This window comes from Oryzias latipes, chromosome 1 (genome assembly GCF_002234675.1).
Source record: "Oryzias latipes chromosome 1, ASM223467v1".
NCBI classification, from domain to species: Eukaryota; Metazoa; Chordata; class Actinopteri; order Beloniformes; family Adrianichthyidae; genus Oryzias; species Oryzias latipes.
In genome coordinates this window covers 26,504,444-26,524,311 of record NC_019859.2, presented here as the reverse complement: position 1 = coordinate 26,524,311, position 19,868 = coordinate 26,504,444, and the positions used below count along the sequence as shown (strand labels likewise).

General features: G+C 45.9%; 1 long non-coding RNA gene across 1 annotated transcript; it reads right to left on the bottom strand.

The window, feature by feature from the left end:
• Positions 1-18,355: 18,355 nt before the first annotated feature.
• LOC111947139 lies at positions 18,356-19,860 on the bottom strand. Its single transcript, XR_002872959.1, has 3 exons — positions 19,439-19,860; positions 18,965-19,160; positions 18,356-18,741 (listed from the first exon to the last, which is right to left on the bottom strand). It is a non-coding gene; the product is annotated as an uncharacterized LOC111947139 (long non-coding RNA).
• Between the last annotated feature and the right edge of the window lie 8 nt (positions 19,861-19,868).

Sequence of the window (19,868 nt, the reverse complement as noted above, 5' to 3'; positions counted from 1 at the left end):
AACGCAAATAAGATTCACAAAAGCAATGCAAATAAGCTTTTCAATGCAAACGCCACTCAAATGATATTCTAAATTAAAACGCATTGAAAAAGATTTTCACCCCGAAAATGCATTGAAAATGAAATTTGCATTGAAAATACAATGAAAGTGCTCTTTTTCTGGAATAAAAAAATGAACGTTCTCACCTTGGCTCCTCTGCTTGCTTTATTTCCATGAAGGACCCGCCTGGTGTCAGATTTGGGATTACAGATGGCCAGCCACAAAAAGGTGGAGAAGCAGAGGTCTGGGGATGAGAAGGACACTACATCAAGCTCAGCCCCTCCGTTTTGCATTCCAGCCTCTGAGTTGGATCCGGGTGCCCCCCCCCCAGTGCATCAGACCGGGCCAAGGGCCTGAGAAGTGATTTTCCGGGTCCTATTCGGCCTCCATGATGAGCAGCAGATTTCGTGGACGGCAAGAGCGGGAGGACAGCAACGTTTCAGCGATGCAACGTTTGGAGGCTTCTATCGCCTACATGCAGCCCCTTTCTGGTTGGCTGCGGACTTCCAAAACGCGGAGAAGGCCGGAGGCTGGATGGGCATACCGCCCGGTCCCACTGCTGTCTACCCAGGCATTGGAATCCTGCACGGCAAGGGACTAGAGGCGGGCCCACGTCTACAAACGGATGAATGGAGCACTCCAGGTGAGGCTTGACATGTCGCCAGAGACGTGTTGTCGGCGCTTCCGCTCTGTTGGGGTGCCATCCGTGGTGAGGCCAGTGGGAGCGTATAACCGAATGAAAGGCCTTTGCCTTTGCTGGATCCGACCAGAGAGATGCACCGAAGAGCAGATCAGAAGGGTCGTCATCATGGAGCAGCTGCTGCATGTGCTTTCATCCGACGTAGGGACATTAGTGAAGGAGCTCGAGCCAGAGGGGGGCCCTGCTGATTCCTGGCTTGCCCTGCAGTGCATCAACGTTGGACGAGGCGCCTCTGTGGAGCTTTCTGGTTGGGAAGGACGTAGTGCCAGCGCGGTGGCGGATTGCCGGTCCGGATTCCAGCACATCGTCAATCTCGCAGGAGGGGGATCTGCGAGATTGAGGATGTAAAGCAATCCGGACCGGCAATCCATTACGGCGCTGTCACCACGTCAATCCCCACCAGACAGCACCGCAGAATCCCCTCATTCGACATTGAGTCACGGCATGGAAAGCCGGGCACCAGCGAGGCCTCCCTCTTGCTCGTGCTCCTCCACCGACATCCGTACGTTGGATAAAATCACATACGGCAGCTGCTCCAGGATGACGACCCTTCTGATCTGCTCTTCGGTGCGTCACTCTGGTCGGATCCAGCAACGGCAAAGGCCCCTCAGTCGGCTACACGTCCCCGCCGGCCTCTCCCCGGATGGGACCCCAACAGAGCGAAAACCGCCGACAACAAGTCTCTGGCGACATCTCAAGCTTCACCCGGAGTGCTCCATTCATCCGTTTGTAGACGTGGGCCCGCCCCTTGTCCATCGCGGTGCAGGCCTCCAACGCCTGGGTAGGCAGTAGTGGGACTGGGCGGTATGCCCATCTAGCCTGCGGCCATCTCCGTGTCCTGGCAGTCCGCCGCTTACCAGAAAGGGGCTGCAAGTTGGGGATAGATTCTTCCAAATGTTGAACTGCTGGAACGTTGCTGTCCTCCCGCTCTTGCCGTCCACGAAATGTGCAGCTCATCATGGACGCCAAATCGGACGCCGAAAAGTCACTTCCCGGGCCCTTGGCCCGGTCTGATGCACTGGGGGGTGGCACCCGATTCCACCCCCTCTTCCTCAGAGGATAAACCGCACCACGGATGAGATGAACTTGAGTGAGTTGGAAATGGAAAAGCTTCCATTTCCGACTCACCTCAGAAATGATGCTTCCTTTGTGCTCTTGCTGTCCATGTAGTCTGCTGCTCATCATGGACGGCGAATCGGACTCCAAAAAGTCACTTCCCGTGTCCCAGGCCAGGCTTGATGCACTGGATGAATAGAATAGAATAGAGTAGATTAGAACACAGCCACATTTAAGCTCTGCTTCAGCAAAAAAGTCATAATTCCATAACGAATTTTGGAAAAACTTAGAGAAGAACCTTCTAAAATTTGTCTTTTTTGCCCCGAATGTTTTTAGAAAAACATTTAGTAAACTAAAGAGAAAAACGAAAACATCAGCCCAGCGGCCAAAACAAGAAATAAAGAACTTACAGGTTGAAGATCTTCCTGAAGTAGTTTAGAAATTGACTCATTGGGAAGAGTTGCACTTCCAAACCCCCTTTGCTCTGCCATCTTTCAGGATTCTGACTGGACGTAGTGCTACACCAGTAACGTCTTTGTTCTGTTCTTTGTGTAATTGAGGTCCAGTTCATTTTCCTGAACAAGTGCGGGATTTCCAGCAAGGAATTCTGGGAAGTAAAGCAGAATTAGATTAGAGCCACATTCAAGCATTTCAACGCAAATTAAATTTGCCAGCAAACACAAAGCAAATTAAATTCGCAACGCAAATAAGATTCACAAAAGCAATGCAAATAAGCTTTTCAATGCAAACGCCACTCAAATGATATTCTAAATTAAAACGCATTGAAAAAGATTTTCACCCCGAAAATGCATTGAAAATGAAATTTGCATTGAAAATACAATGAAAGTGCTCTTTTTCTGGAATAAAAAAATGAACGTTCTCACCTTGGCTCCTCTGCTTGCTTTATTTCCATGAAGGACCCGCCTGGTGTCAGATTTGGGATTACAGATGGCCAGCCACAAAAAGGTGGAGAAGCAGAGGTCTGGGGATGAGAAGGACACTACATCAAGCTCAGCCCCTCCGTTTTGCATTCCAGCCTCTGAGTTGGATCCGGGTGCCCCCCCCCCCAGTGCATCAGACCGGGCCAAGGGCCTGAGAAGTGATTTTCCGGGTCCTATTCGGCCTCCATGATGAGCAGCAGATTTCGTGGACGGCAAGAGCGGGAGGACAGCAACGTTTCAGCGATGCAACGTTTGGAGGCTTCTATCGCCTACATGCAGCCCCTTTCTGGTTGGCTGCGGACTTCCAAAACGCGGAGAAGGCCGGAGGCTGGATGGGCATACCGCCCGGTCCCACTGCTGTCTACCCAGGCATTGGAATCCTGCACGGCAAGGGACTAGAGGCGGGCCCACGTCTACAAACGGATGAATGGAGCCCTCCAGGTGAGGCTTGACATGTCGCCAGAGACTTGTTGTCGGCGCTTCCGCTCTGTTGGGGTGCCATCCGTGGTGAGGCCAGTGGGAGCGTATAACCGAATGAAAGGCCTTTGCCTTTGCTGGATCCGACCAGAGAGACGCACCGAAGAGCAGATCAGAAGGGTCGTCATCATGGAGCAGCTGCTGCATGTGCTTTCATCCGACGTAGGGACATTAGTGAAGGAGCTCGAGCCAGAGGGGGGCCCTGCTGATTCCTGGCTTGCCCTGCAGTGCATCAACGTTGGACGAGGCGCCTCTGTGGAGCTTTCTGGTTGGGAAGGACGTAGTGCCAGCGCGGTGGCGGATTGCCGGTCCGGATTCCAGCACATCGTCAATCTCGCAGGGGGGGGATCTGCGAGATTGAGGATGTAAAGCAATCCGGACCGGCAATCCATTACGGCGCTGTCACCACGTCAATCCCCACCAGACAGCACCGCAGAATCCCCTCATTCGACATTGAGTCACGGCATGGAAAGCCGGGCACCAGCGAGCCTCCCTCTTGCTCGTGCTCCTCCACCGACATCCGTACGTTGGATAAAATCACATACGGCAGCTGCTCCAGGATGACGACCCTTCTGATCTGCTCTTCGGTGCGTCACTCTGGTCGGATCCAGCAACGGCAAAGGCCCCTCAGTCGGCTACACGTCCCCGCCGGCCTCTCCCCGGATGGGACCCCAACATTGCGAAAACCGCCGACAACAAGTCTCTGGCGACATCTCAAGCCTCACCCGGAGTGCTCCATTCATCCGTTTGTAGACGTGGGCCCGCCCCTTGTCCATCGCCGTGCAGGCCTCCAACGCCTGGGTAGGCAGTAGTGGGACTGGGCGGTATGCCCATCTAGCCTGCGGCCATCTCCGTGTCCTGGCAGTCCGCCGCTTACCAGAAAGGGGCTGCAAGTTGGGGATAGATTCTTCCAAATGTTGAACTGCTGGAACGTTGCTGTCCTCCCGCTCTTGCCGTCCACGAAATGTGCAGCTCATCATGGACGCCAAATCGGACGCCGAAAAGTCACTTGTTGAACCAAAAAGAGCGGTCCTTTGCCGTAACACTGCGTCAAACAGTACTAACGTATGGTTGCCTGCATTTGTACTGTAAAAAAAAGGATTAGGGTAAGAGGTAAGGAGAAGAAAATTGAAATTAGCAATGCAACGCAATTGAACCGCAACGAAACGCAACGCAATTCAAATCGCAATGGCAAATGCAACACAACGACAATTTGCGGTAAGAATTTCATTTGCATAGTGTTTTTGCAATTTTCATTTAAGTTGCCTTTGCGAATTTCAATTGCGTTGGGAATTTCATTTGCGTTAAGAACTTCATTAGCGTTGCCTTTGAGAATTTCAATTGCGTTGTCTTTGAAAATGTAATTTGCGTTGCAAATTTAAATTGTGTTAAGTTTGCGTTAAGAATTTCACTTGAGTTGGGAATTTTTTGTTTGCATTTGCGAATGTCATTTGCATTTGCATATTTTAATTGCGGATGGGAAGTTTATTTACGTTACCTTTGTGAATTTCAATTGCATTGTCTTTGCGTATTTCATTTGGGTTGCAAATTTCTTTTGCTCTTCGAATTTCATTTGCAGTAAAAATTTCATTTGCATTGTGTTTGCAATTATTTGCGTTGCCTTTGACAATTTCAATTGCGATGGCATATTTCAATTGCGGTTGTGAAGTTCATTTGTGTTGCTTTTGAGAATTTCAATTGCGTTGCCTTTGAAAATGTAATTTTCGTTGCAAATTTCAATTTAGTTAAGTTTGCATTGCGAATTTCATTTGTGTTGTCTTTGCGAATTACAATCGCTTTGCCTTTTCAAATATCATTTGCGTTGTGTTTCCTATTGCCTTTGTGAATTTCAATTGCATTGCCTTTCAGTTGCTTTGCAAATTTCTTTTGGGTGTGCAAATTTTGTTTGTGTTGCATTTGTGGATTTAAGTTGAGTTGCCTTTGCGAATTTCATTTGTTTACATTGTGTTGAGTTTGCATTTGCTTTGTCATTGTGAATCTTACTTGTGTTGCTTTCGCGAATTTCAGTTGCGTTTGCGATTTTCATTTGCGTTGCCTTTGAGAATTTCAATTGCGTTGCCTTTGAAGATGTAATTTTCATTACAAATTTCAATTTAGTTAAGTTTGCATTGCGATTTTCATTTGTTTTGCCTTTGAGAATCTCATTCACGTTGCCTTTGCGAATTTCAATTATTTGTATTGCGTTGAGTTTGCGTTTTTGAATTGGGTTGCGTTTGCTTTGCTTTGCGTTTGTGAATTTCGTTTATGTTGCGGTTGGGAATTTCATTTGCGTTTGCGAATTTTATTTGCGTTGCAAGTTTCCTTTACATTAGGAATTTCATTTGCGTTAAGAAATGCGTTATGTTTGCTTTGCCTTTGAAAATTTTTAATTGTGTTTGTATATTTCGATTTGTGGTTGCGAAGTTCATTTGCGTTGTCTTTGAAAATTTCAATTGCGTTGTCTTTGAAAATTTCATTTGCGTTGCAAATTTCAATTTAGCCCTTTTGCTATCTTGGATGACCCCACCCTTACACTGACGTGTTCTCCTTACCATGACAAAGGTGGATAAAGGTGGAAAGATTTCAGGGAATCCATGGACACCAGTGAAGATCACAAATCATTGAAGAAAAAAGGTTCAGGGCACTGTCAAGTGGGTCTAGATGACCCAACTCCCAATGTTAAAGTGCCTAGGATAGCACAAGGGTTACTTAAGTCTGACTTGCGAATTTTAATGTAGCCAAAAATGCGTTACATTTGTGTTGTGAATTTTGTTTTCGTTTGCGAATTTCATATGCATTTCGAATTTCGTTTTAGTTGCGGTTGGGTTGTCGTTGGGAATTTTATTTGAATTGTCGCTGCGAATTCGTGTTTTTTGCGAATATCCTTTGCTTGTCCTTTGCGCATTTCAATTGTTTATATTGCGTTGGGTTTGCGTTTTTGAATTGCATTGCGTTTGCGTTTGTAAATTTGGCTTGCATTGCGGTTAGGAATTTCATTTGCTTTGTCGTTGCGAATCTTATTTGCATTGCATTTGCAAATTTCATTTGCATTCCTTTTGGGAATTTCAATTGTGTTTGCATATTTTAATTGCATTTAGTGAAGTTGTGTTACAAATTTCATTTGTATTGTGAATTTCATTTTTGTTTGCAAATTTCCTTTGCGTTGTGAATTGTTTCATGTGTTTGCAAATGATGTTAATAAATTCCTCTGATGCCTAATGTGTTTAAATTCAACATCGAGTTAGTAGTAAGTCAGTAGTAGTAAATCTCTTCCATTTGTTCCATCGTTGCCATCATTTTTAAACACAAGTTTTTTGAGACTGCAATTATACTGCCACCTGCTCCCCAGGAGAAAGGAGACGGATAAACCAGCGATCCTCATCAGGTTTGTGAATCACAAACATAAGTTAGCTCTGATGAATCAAAGGAGGAATCTGACCAGAAGGAATGCTGAAATCTCCAAACATGCCAGGCTTCTCAGGAAGCATAAGCATATTGAAAACACTTGGGTTAAAGGCTGCAAGATTTACGTCAAACCACTCGGTTCACCGGACCGGTCCAAGGTTCTGGTTGTGAACACCATGCCTTCATGGTGTTCACAAGAAGTGTTGGAAGTGTTTGATCACGGTCGTCTGAAACCACATGCAGCAATAAATCAAAGAGTCAAAAAATTTCAAGAAATATGACACCTGGATTTTCATCATTTTCTCCAATGAATCAGGTCTGGTCTGAAGTGACCTGATTCTCAGCAGAGTTCTGACCTGCGGACAATTTGACCTCAACTCTTAGGGGCTGATGATATCAGCTGAAGAAAGATATGGACCTCCATTTAATGTCTGCAGACATAACATCGAAGAGAACTATAAACTGTTTAAACCTGTTAATCAGCAGAAGAAATGCCAACCTTGGTTATTCGACAAAATATGGACCCTTCACAGCATTACTTTATCATAAAAATAAATAAATAAAAAATATAAAAAAATTATAAAACAAATGAGTAATCAATCATTGAAAATGGTTAAATTTTTAATGATATTACTTCACTTGCTCCAACAAATTGATATGATTCATGATTTTTTATGAGCAAACTAATTTTGCTCATATTTTTAACTTTTGATATTTGATCAAATTTTGTGTTATGTCTATTTAACTGATATATTATTATTTTCTAATCATGTCAATGACTTTTATAAGTACCATAATCTGCTTGTATTATGGATACAACATTTCCATGTTGATTTCTAAAAGTTTTTTATTTTTACAAAATAAGTAATTCATCTTTGTCATGTGCTTTAAGTTTGGAACCGGATAAATGATAAATCATGTTATCAAATGGTTACTGTAGAACAGGGGTGGGATTATATAAGTTTGCTTCATTCCACTCCCTTTCAAGCAATATTTATTTATTAATATATGTCTAATTATCCAAAGTTTGATTAGTTATTGTATGAATGTATAACTGATGATTGTATTGTTTTTGTGTATTTGATTGCTTGAAATAAACCATTTCAAATCAAGAAATACTGAAGCTTTGTCAAGTAGCCCTTTATTTTATTGAAATTGGCATACAAGGTTTATTAAAATTATTATGTTGATTATTGTGAGTAATAGCTCAGCTAAACAAAGCTAAATCAGAGTCGATAACAGACTCAAGGTGGTCAAAATCCAGGCAAGGATGGGAGCAGAAGATCAGGTCCAGATAAAACACTCTGTAAGAGAGGCAAAACAACACTTCACATTGAGCTCAGTGCAGTGCTGTGGTTGATTGAGAATTCAGAATCAGGTGTGCAGCATCCAGGATTAGGGTTAAGGACTCTGGAGATGGTTCCTGCTGGTTCTGACTTCTGACAGTTATCATTCATGTTTGCAATAGTAGATACTATGAGCAGAATAGAATAACAGAATAGATTTCTGTGTGAAAAATCCACACAGCACTCCTCCAAACTCCTCCAATTGAAACACACAAACGAGCCATGCATAGCCACTACTGGAATCTTTTCAATTTGTGCTGGAATTCTTCAGTTGTTTTCAGTCGTCTCTTGAGATTTATAGAAATTTGTAAATACAGAGTTATAGGGTTAGGGGTTAAGACCTCAGTACATGGACATTGTAGGGAATCGAACCCCATCCCAGTAACTGGGAGTACCATTACCAATGTCTTAAGTTTTTGAGGTCATCCGACATTGAGTCACGGCATGGAAAGCCGGGCATGAGCGAGGCCTCCCTCTTGCTCGTGCTCCTCCACCAACATCTGTACGTCGGATGAAAGCACATACGGCAGCTGCTCCAGGATGCGACCCTTCTGATCAGCTCTTTGGTGCGTCGCTCTGGTCGTTTCCAGCTACGGCAAAGGCCCTTCAGTCGGCAACAGGCCCCTACCGGCCTCTCCCCGGATGGCACCCCAGCAGAGCGGAATCGCCAACAACAAGTCTCTGGAGACATCTCAAGCCTCACCCGCAGTGCTCCATTCATCCATTTGTAGACGTGGGCCCCCCCTTGTTTTAATAGATGCCTCCAAACGTTGAACCGCTGAAAGGATGCTGTCCTGCTCTTGCTGTCCACAAAATCTGCTGCTCATCATGGACGCCGAATCGGACCCGGAAAAATCACTTTCCGGGCCCTTGGCCAGGTCTGATTCACTGGGGGAAGGGGCAACCGGATCCAACTTGGAGCATGGACTGCAGTGTTCTTCTCATCCCAGGCGGGTCCCTATGGGAAATAAAGCAAGTAGAGGACCCAAGGTTAGAACGTTCCTTTTTATTCCAGAACAAGATCACTTTCATTGCATTTTCATGGCAAATTTCATTTTTGATGCATTATCATAGAACATTTCATTTTCATTGCATTTTCATTACATATCCAAGGCATTTTTTTATTATGAATTCTACTTTCAATGTATTTTCAGTGCAAATTTCATTTTCAATGCATTTTCGGGGTGAAAATCTTTTTCAATGCGTTTTAATTTAGAATATCATTTGAGTGGCGTTTGCATTGAAAAGCTTATTTGCATTGCTTTTGTGAATCTTATTTGCGTTGGGAATTTAATTTGCTTTGTGTTTGCTGGCAAATTTAATTTGCGTTGAAATGCTTGAATGTGGCTCTAATCTAATTCTGCTTTACTTCCCAGAATTCCTTGCTGGAAATCCGGCACTTGTTCAGGAAAATGAACTGGACCTCAATTACACAAAGAACAGAACAAAGACGTTACTGGTGTAGCACTACGTCCAGTCAGAATCCTGAAAGATGGCAGAGCAAGGGGGGTTTGGAAGTGCAACGCTTCCCAATGAGTCAATTTCTAAACTACTTCAGGAAGATCTTCAACCTATAAGTTCTTTATTTCTTGTTTTGGCCGCTGGGCTGATGTTTTCGTTTTTCTCTTTAGTTTACTAAATGTTTTTCTAAAAACATTCGGGGCAAAAAAGACAAATTTTAGAAGGTTCTTCTCTAAGTTTTTCCAAAATTCGTTATGGAATTATGACTTTTTTGCTGAAGCAGAGCTTAAATGTGGCTGTGTTCTAATCTACTCTATTCTATTCATCCAGTGCATCAAGCCTGGCCTGGGACACGGGAAGTGACTTTTTGGCGTCCGATTCGCCGTCCATGATGAGCAGCAGACTACATGGACAGCAAGAGCACAAAGGAAGCATCATTTCTGAGGTGAGTCGGAAATGGAAGCTTTTCCATTTCCGACTCACTCAAGTTCATCTCATCCGTGGTGCGGTTTATCCTCTGAGGAAGAGGGGGTGGAATCGGGTGCAACCCCCCAGTGCATCAGACCGGGCCAAGGGCCCGGGAAGTGACTTTTCGGCGTCCGATTTGGCGTCCATGATGAGCAGCACATTTCGTGGACGGCAAGAGCGGGAGGACAGCAACGTTCCAGCAGTTCAACATTTGGAAGAATCTATCCCCAACTTGCAGCCCCTTTCTGGTAAGCGGCGGACTGCCAGGACACGGAGATGGCCGCAGGCTAGATGGGCATACCGCCCAGTCCCACTACTGCCTACCCAGGCGTTGGAGGCCTGCACGGCGATGGACAAGGGGCGGGCCCACGTCTACAAACGGATGAATGGAGCACTCCGGGTGAGGCTTGAGATGTCGCCAGAGACTTGTTGTCGGCGGTTTTCGCTCTGTTGGGGTCCCATCCGGGGAGAGGCCGGCGGAGACGTGTAGCCGACTGAGGGGCCTTTGCCGTTGCTGGATCCGACCAGAGAGACGCACCGAAGAGCAGATCAGAAGGGTCGTCATGCTGGAGCAGCTGCCGTATGTGATTTTATCCAACGTACGGATGTCGGTGGAGGAGCACGAGAAAGAGGGAGGCCTCGCTGGTGCCCGGCTTTCCATGCCGTGACTCAATGTCGAATGAGGGGATTCTGCGGTGCTGTCTGGTGGGGATTGACGTGGTGACAGCGCCGTAATGGATTGCCGGTCTGGATTGTTTTACATCCTCAATCTCGAAGATCCCCCTCCTGCGAGATTGACGATGTGCTGGAATCCGGACCGGCAATCCGCCACCGCGCTGGCACTACGTCCTTCCCAACCAGAAAGCTCCACAGAGGCGCCTCGTCCAACGTTGATGCACTGCAGGGCAAGCCAGGAATCAGCAGGGCCCCCCTCTGGCTCAAGCTCCTTCACTAATGTCCCTACGTCGGATGAAAGCACATGCAGCAGCTGCTCCATGATGACGACCCTTCTGATCTGCTCTTCGGTGCGTCTCTCTGGTCGGATCCAGCAAAGGCAAAGGCCTTTCATTCGGTTATACGCTCCCACTGGCCTCACCACGGATGGCACCCCAACAGAGCGGAAGCGCCGACAACAAGTCTCTGGCGACATCTCAAGCCTCACCCGGAGTGCTCCATTCATCCGTTTGTAGACGTGGGCCCGCCCCTTGTCCATCGCCGTGCAGGCCTCCAACGCCTGGGTAGGCAGTAGTGGGACTGGGCGGTATGCCCATCTAGCCTGCGGCCATCTCCGTGTCCTGGCAGTCCGCCGCTTACCAGAAAGGGGCTGCAAGTTGGGGATAGATTCTTCCAAATGTTGAACTGCTGGAATGTTGCTGTCCTCCCGCTCTTGCCGTCCACGAAATGTGCTGCTCATCATGGACGCCAAATCGGACGCCGAAAAGTCACTTCCCGGGCCCTTGGCCCGGTCTGATGCACTGGGGGGTGGCACCCGATTCCACCCCCTCTTCCTCAGAGGATAAACCGCACCACGGATGAGATGAACTTGAGTGAGTTGGAAATGGAAAAGCTTCCATTTCCGACTCACCTCAGAAATGATGCTTCCTTTGTGCTCTTGCTGTCCATGTAGTCTGCTGCTCATCATGGACGGCGAATCGGACGCCAAAAAGTCACTTTCCGTGTCCCAGGCCAGGTTTGATGCACTGGATGAATAGAATAGAGTAGATTAGAACACAGCCACATTTAAGCTCTGCTTCAGCAAAAAAGTCATAATTCCATAACGAATTTTGGAAAAACTTTGAGAAGAACCTTCTAAAATTTGTCTTTTTTGCCCCGAATGTTTTTAGAAAAACATTTAGTAAACTAAAGAGAAAAACGAAAACATCAGCCCAGCGGCCAAAACAAGAAATAAAGAACTTACAGGTTGAAGATCTTCCTGAAGTAGTTTAGAAATTGACTCATTGGGAAGCGTTGCACTTCCAAACCCCCCTTGCTCTGCCATCTTTCAGGATTCTGACTGGACGTAGTGCTACACCAGTAACGTCTTTGTTCTGTTCTTTGTGTTATTGAGGTCCAGTTCATTTTCCTGAACAAGTGCCGGATATCCAGCAAGGAATCTTGGGAAGTAAAGCAGAATTAGATCAGAGCCACATTCAAGCATTTCAACGCAAATTAAATTTGCCAGCAAACACAAAGCAAATTAAAGCCGCAAGCGGCGTTGTATGGCCCGCAGACGCAACCCGCCTTCCACGCCCAACTCTACGCACCACCGCTGCCCTCACCGCGCTCACTGCCCGCAAATAAAAAGCTAGTCAAGGCTTGGTTTGCTAATTATGCTAACTATGCTAATGTGGCTAAAAGTGCTAGCATTGCGATCAGCATCATCAACTGACTCAGAAAAACAAATTATCTAAAATGCTAATTATGCTAACTATGCTAGCTATGCTAATGTGGCTAAAAGTGCTAGCATTGCGATCAGCATCATCAACTGACTCAGAAAAACACATTACCTAAAATGCTAATTATGCTAACTATGCTAGCTATGCTAATGTGGCTAAAAGTGCTAGCATAGCGATCAGCATCATCAACTGACTCAGAAAAACACATTATCTAAAATGCTAATTATGCTAACTATGCTAGCTATGCTAATGTGGCTAAAAGTGCTAGCATAGCGATCAGCATCATCAACTGACTCAGAAAAACAAATTATCTAAAATGCTAATTATGCTAACTATGCTAGCTATGCTAATGTGGCTAAAAGTGCTAGCATAGTGATCAGCATCATCAACTAACTCAGTAAAACACATTCCTCCATTGGTGAGAGCTATATGTCATAAGTTGATAAAACACCCACTTTTTCCAAAATGGCGGCTTTTCTGTTGATTTTATCTCCATAGCAACTATTCTATGTTTTGGTCCCCTCGGGAGGACGAACAGATTGACGTCAGTTTCGGACAAATCGGTAAAAGTAAAGTTTTTGTTGACCTTAGCAACAGTGGTTTTATGCTAACCACGCCCACATTCCTTATATGTCCATATCCAGTGTTTTTCAATGTATTCAGTTTAAGGCATTAATGCATGCATTCAATTTTCATTGTATTGTATTGAAATGCATGGGAGTTATAACACTGCGCCACTTTGCTAGCTTGCCACGCGCACGCCGTTCAAAATCTACAACTTCTAATTCCAACATTTTTTCCAGAGTAGCTTGCCATTGATGCCCGAAACGTTTAGAGACGATCGATGAAAATTCCAACGACAAGTTTACGTTTGAATCTGGTGGTAAAGGTGTTTTTTATAGAAAATTCAAGATGGCCGCCTTTTCCCGAGGTCAAAGGTCGACGAAACTCCAAAGGTGATTGTAGACTTACGCTAGGGACATTGGAGTCAAATTTCGTCAAAATCGCTCGAAAAAAAGTTCATTTTTCCATATTGTGTAAAATCGCGAAAAACACAAAATGGCAGATTTTGGCACAAAATGGCCGCCAAACCGTAGGTCGTGTCGCCATCACGTAATGATTTCAAAACTTTCTTTGGATATACCCGACAAAGTTATCTGGGTTTCGTTAGCCGATTCTTAAAAATAAAATCCGAAAAATTTCTTTTTTGCCGAGTCAGCACTTTTTTTTGCGATCATTTTTTGTTTACAACTTCTAATTCCAACATTTTGTCCAGAGTAGCTGGCCGTTGGTGCCCGAAAAGTTACGAGACGATTGATGAAAATTCCAACGACGAGTTTTCGTTTGTATCTGGTGCTAAAGGTGCTTTTTTGAGAAAATTCCAGATGGCGGCCTTTGCCCAAGGTCAAAGGTCAACGACACTTCTGGGGTGTTTGTAGAGTGGAGCTGGCAGCAAGTGTGTGCAATTGCGTGAAAATCGCTCAAACAAAAGCGTCTTTTCCCCATATTGTGGGAAAACACGAAAATCGCCAATTCTCAGAGTTCGCCACAAAATGGCCGCCAAGCCGTAGGTCGTGCGGCCGTCCCATAATGATTTCAAAACATCTCTGGGATATCCCCGACACGTGTGTCTTGGTTTCGCGGCCGTATTTTGAAGTACATTTTGTTCGGCCCCATACGCGATTTTCGGCCCATTCATTTTTTTGACGGGATCGCTGGCCGTGATGTCATCGTCTTCGGGGGGGTGACGTTGACTTTGTGGAAAATTCATTTTCAATTTATCCCAGGTGTGTGCACGTTTTGGTGACTTTTCGAGCATGCGGCGGGGGTCAAATTCTCGCTGAAAGGCGGCGAAGTCGTCGTTCCAACTGCGAAAACAATATGGTCCTTGCAGTCAGTGACTGCTGCTGCGGGCCATAATTAAAGCTGCAAGCGGCGTTGTATGGCCCGCAGACGCAACCCGCCTTCCACGCCAAACTCTACGCACCACCGCTGCCCTCACCGCCCTCACACCCCGCAAATTAAAAGCTAGTCAAGGCTGGATTTGCTAATTATGCTAACAATGCTAACTATGCTAATGTGGCTAAAAGTGCTACCATGCGATCAGCATTATCAACTAACTCAGAAAAACACATTACCTAAAATGCTAATTATGCTATCTATGCTAGCTATGCTAATGTGGCTAAAAGTGCTAGCATAGCGATCAGCATCATCAACTGACTCAGAAAAAACTATTACCTAAAATGCTAATTATGCTAACTATGCTAGCTATGCTAACATAGCTAAAAGTGCTAGCATAGCGATCAGCATCATCAACTGACTCAGAAAAACACATTACCTAAAATGCTAATAATGCTAACTATGCTAGCTATGCTAATGTAGCTAAAAGTGCTAGCATAGCGATCAGCATCATCAACTGACTCAGAAAAACACATTCCTCCATTGGTGAGAGCTATATGTCATAAGTTGATAAAAAACCCACTTTTTCCAAAATGACGGCTTTTCTGTTGATTTTATCTCCATAGCAACCATTTTATGTTTTGGTCCCCTCGGGAGGACGAACAGATTGACGTAAGTTTCGGACAAATCGGTAAAAGTAAAATTTTTGTTGTCCTTAGCAACAGTGGTTTTATGCTAACCACGCCCACATTCCTTATATGTCCATATCCAGTGTTTTTCTATGTATTCAGTTGTAGGCATTAATGCATGCATTCAATTTTCATTGTATTGTATTGAAATGCATGGGAGTTATAACACTGCGCCAATTTGCTAGCTTGCCACGCGCACGCCATTCAAAATCTACAACTTCTAATTCCAACATTTTTTCCACAGTAGCTTGCCATTGATGCCCAACGTTGGTTATTGGTTTCGTTAGTCGATTCTCAAAAAAAAAGTTCCGAATTTTTTTGTTTTTGCTGAGTCGGCACATTTTTCTGCGACGGTTTTTTGCTTACCACGCCCACATTCCTTTATCGATCTTGTCGTGCGTAGCATCGTTTTGTTCAGCGCGGGCCAAGGAATCGCATATTTCCTCTTCACGACGTTCCGATGAAAAATGTGCGAGCTAGCCAAGATGGCAACGGTTGCTAGCTCGCCACGCGCACGCCGTTCAAAATCTACAACTTCTAATTCCAACATTTTGTCCAGAGTAGCTGGCCGTTGGTGCCCGAAAAGTTACGAGACGATTGATGAAATTTCCAACGACGAGTTTTCGTTTGTATCTGGTGCTAAAGGTGCTTTTTTGATAAAAATTCCAGATGGCGGCCTTTTCCCAAGGTCAAAGGTCAACGACACTTCTGGGGTGTTTGTAGACTGGAGCTGGCAGCAAGTGTGTGCAATTGCGTGAAAATCGTTCAAACAAAAGTGTCTTTTCCCCATTTTGTGGGAAAACACGAAAATCGCCAATTCTCAGAGTTCGCCACAAAATGGCCGCCAAGCCGTAGGTCGTGTGGCCGTCCCATAATGATTTCAAAACATCTTTGGGATATCCCCGACACGTGTGTCTTGGTTTCGCGACTGTATTTTGAAGTACATTTTGTTCGGCCCCATACGCGATTTTCGGCCCATTCATTTTTTTGACGGGATCGCTGGCCGTGATGTCATCGTCTTCGGGGGGGTGACGTTGACTTTGTGGAAAATTCATTTGCAATTTATCCCAGGTGTGTGCACGTTTTGGTGACTTTTCGAGCATGCGGCGGGGGTCAAATTCTCGCTGAAAGGCGGCGAAGTCGTCGTTCCAACTGCGAAAACAATATGGTCCTTGCAGTCAGTGACTGCTGCTGCGGGCCATAATAAGGTATGAGGAATAGCAGTGCGCGACTTTGCGAGCTCGCCACGCGGACGCCGTTCAAAATCTACAACTTCTAATTGCAACATTTTTTTCACAGTAGCTTGCCGTTGATGCCCAAAAAGTTTCGAGACGATCGCGGAAAATTCCAACGACAAGTTTACGATTGAATCCAGGGGTAAATGCGTTTTTTATAGAAAGTTCAAGATGGCGGCCTTTTCCCGAGGTCAAAGGTGGACGAAACTCCAGAGGTAGTTGTGGACTGGCTCTAGCAACATGTGAGTCAAATTTCGTGAAAATCGCTCGAAGAAAAGTTCGTTTTTCCATATTGTGTAAAAACGCGAAAAACGCAAAATGGCAGATTTTGGCACAAAATGGCCGCCAAACCGTAGGTCGTGTCACCATCCCGTAATGATTTCAAAACGTCCTTTGGATATCGCGGACAAGGGTATATTGGTTTTGTTAGTCGATTCTCAAAAAAAACGTTCCGAATTTTTTCGTTTTTGCCAAGTCGGCACATTTTTTTGCGACGGTTTTTTGCTTACCACGCCCACATTCCTTTATCGATCTTGTTGTGCGTAGCATCGTTTTGTTCGGCGCGGGCCAAGGAATCGCATATTTCCTCTTCAAGACGTTCCGATGAAAAAAGTGCGAGCTAGCCAAGATGGCAACGGTTGCTAGCTCGCCACGCGCACGCCGTTCAAAATCTACAACTTCTAATTCCAACATTTTGTCCAGAGTAGCTGGCCGTTGGTGCCCGAAAAGTTACGAGACGATTGATGAAAATTCCAACGACGAGTTTTCGTTTGTATCTGGTGCTAAAGGTGCTTTTTTGAGAAAATTCCAGATGGCGGCCTTTTCCCAAGGTCAAAGGTCAACGACAGTTCTGGGGTGTTTGTAGACTGGAGCTGGCACCAAGTGTGTGCAATTGCGTGAAAATCGTTCAAACAAAAGTGTCTTTTCCCCATATTGTGGGAAAACACGAAAATCGCCAGTTCTCAGAGTTCGCCACAAAATGGCCGCCAAGCCGTAGGTCGTGCGGCCGTCCCATAATGATTTCAAAACATCTTTGGGATATCCCCGACACGTGTGTCTTGGTTTCGCGACTGTATTTTGAAGTACATTTTGTTCGGCCCCATACGCGATTTTCGGCCCATTCATTTTTTTGACGGGATCGCTGGCCGTGATGTCATCGTCTTCGGGGGGGTGACGTTGACTTTGTGGAAAATTCATTTGCAATTTATCCCAGGTGTGTGCACATTTTGGTGACTTTTCGAGCATGCGGCGGGGATCAAATTCTCGCTGAAAGGCGGCGAAGTCGGCGTTCCAACTGCGAAAACAATATGGTCCTTGCAGTCAGTGACTGCTGCTGCGGGCCATAATTAAATTCGCAACGCAAATAAGATTCACAAAAGCAATGCAAATAAGCTTTTCAATGCAAACGCCACTCAAATGATATTCTAAATTAAAACGCATTGAAAAAGATTTTCACCCCGAAAATGCATTGAAAATGAAATTTGCATTGAAAATACAATGAAAGTGCTGCATGTGCTTTCATCCGACGTAGGGACATTAGTGAAGGAGCTCGAGCCAGAGGGGGGCCCTGCTGATTCCTGGCTTGCCCTGCAGTGCATCAACGTTGGACGAGGCGCCTCTTTGGAGCTTTCTGGTTGGGAAGGACGTAGTGCCAGCGCGGTGGCGGATTGCCGGTCCGGATTCCAGCACATCGTCAATCTCGCAGGGGGGGGATCTGCGAGATTGAGGATGTAAAGCAATCCGGACCGGCAATCCATTACGGCGCTGTCACCACGTCAATCCCCACCAGACAGCACCGCAGAATCCCCTCATTCGACATTGAGTCACGGCATGGAAAGCCGGGCACCAGCGAGGCCTCCCTCTTGCTCGTGCTCCTCCACCGACATCCGTACGTTGGATAAAATCACATACGGCAGCTGCTCCAGGATGACGACCCTTCTGATCTGCTCTTCGGTGCGTCACTCTGGTCGGATCCAGCAACGGCAAAGGCCCCTCAGTCGGCTACACGTCCCCGCCGGCCTCTCCCCGGATGGGACCCCAACAGAGCGAAAACCGCCGACAACAAGTCTCTGGCGACATCTCAAGCCTCACCCGGAGTGCTCCATTCATCCGTTTGTAGACGTGGGCCCGCCCCTTGTCCATCGCCGTGCAGGCCTCCAACGCCTGGGTAGGCAGTAGTGGGACTGGGCGGTATGCCCATCTAGCCTGCGGCCATCTCCGTGTCCTGGCAGTCCGCTGCTTACCAGAAAGGGGCTGCAAGTTGGGGATAGATTCTTCCAAATGTTGAACTGCTGGAACGTTGCTGTCCTCCCGCTCTTGCCGTCCACGAAATGTGCAGCTCATCATGGACGCCAAATCGGACGCCGAAAAGTCACTTCCCGGGCCCTTGGCCCGGTCTGATGCACTGGGGGGTGGCACCCGATTCCACCCCCTCTTCCTCAGAGGATAAACCGCACCACGGATGAGATGAACTTGAGTGAGTTGGAAATGGAAAAGCTTCCATTTCCGACTCACCTCAGAAATGATGCTTCCTTTGTGCTCTTGCTGTCCATGTAGTCTGCTGCTCATCATGGACGGCGAATCGGACTCCAAAAAGTCACTTCCCGTGTCCCAGGCCAGGCTTGATGCACTGGATGAATAGAATAGAATAGAGTAGATTAGAACACAGCCACATTTAAGCTCTGCTTCAGCAAAAAAGTCATAATTCCATAACGAATTTTGGAAAAACTTAGAGAAGAACCTTCTAAAACTTGTCTTTTTTGCCCCGAATGTTTTTAGAAAAACATTTAGTAAACTAAAGAGAAAAACGAAAACATCAGCCCAGCGGCCAAAACAAGAAATAAAGAACTTACAGGTTGAAGATCTTCCTGAAGTAGTTTAGAAATTGACTCATTGGGAAGCGTTGAACTTCCAAACCCCCCTTGCTCTGCCATCTTTCAGGATTCTGACTGGACGTAGTGCTACACCAGTAACGTCTTTGTTCTGTTCTTTGTGTAATTGAGGTCCAGTTCATTTTCCTGAACAAGTGCCGGATTTCCAGCAAGGAATCTTGAGAAGTAAAGCAGAATTAGATCAGAGCCACATTCAAGCATTTCAACGCAAATTAAATTTGCCAGCAAACACAAAGCAAATTAAATTCGCAACGCAAATAAGATTCACAAAAGCAATGCAAATAAGCTTTTCAATGCAAACGCCACTCAAATGATATTCTAAATTAAAACGCATTGAAAAAGATTTTCACCCCGAAAATGCATTGAAAATGAAATTTGCATTGAAAATACAATGAAAGTGCTCTTTTTCTGGAATAAAAAAATGAACGTTCTCACCTTGGCTCCTCTGCTTGCTTTATTTCCATGAAGGACCCGCCTGGTGTCAGATTTGGGATTACAGATGGCCAGCCACAAAAAGGTGGAGAAGCAGAGGTCTGGGGATGAGAAGGACACTACATCAAGCTCAGCCCCTCCGTTTTGCATTCCAGCCTCTGAGTTGGATCCGGGTGCCCCCCCCCCAGTGCATCAGACCGGGCCAAGGGCCTGAGAAGTGATTTTCCGGGTCCTATTCGGCCTCCATGATGAGCAGCAGATTTCGTGGACGGCAAGAGCGGGAGGACAGCAACGTTTCAGCGATGCAACGTTTGGAGGCTTCTATCGCCTACATGCAGCCCCTTTCTGGTTGGCTGCGGACTTCCAAAACGCGGAGAAGGCCGGAGGCTGGATGGGCATACCGCCCGGTCCCACTGCTGTCTACCCAGGCATT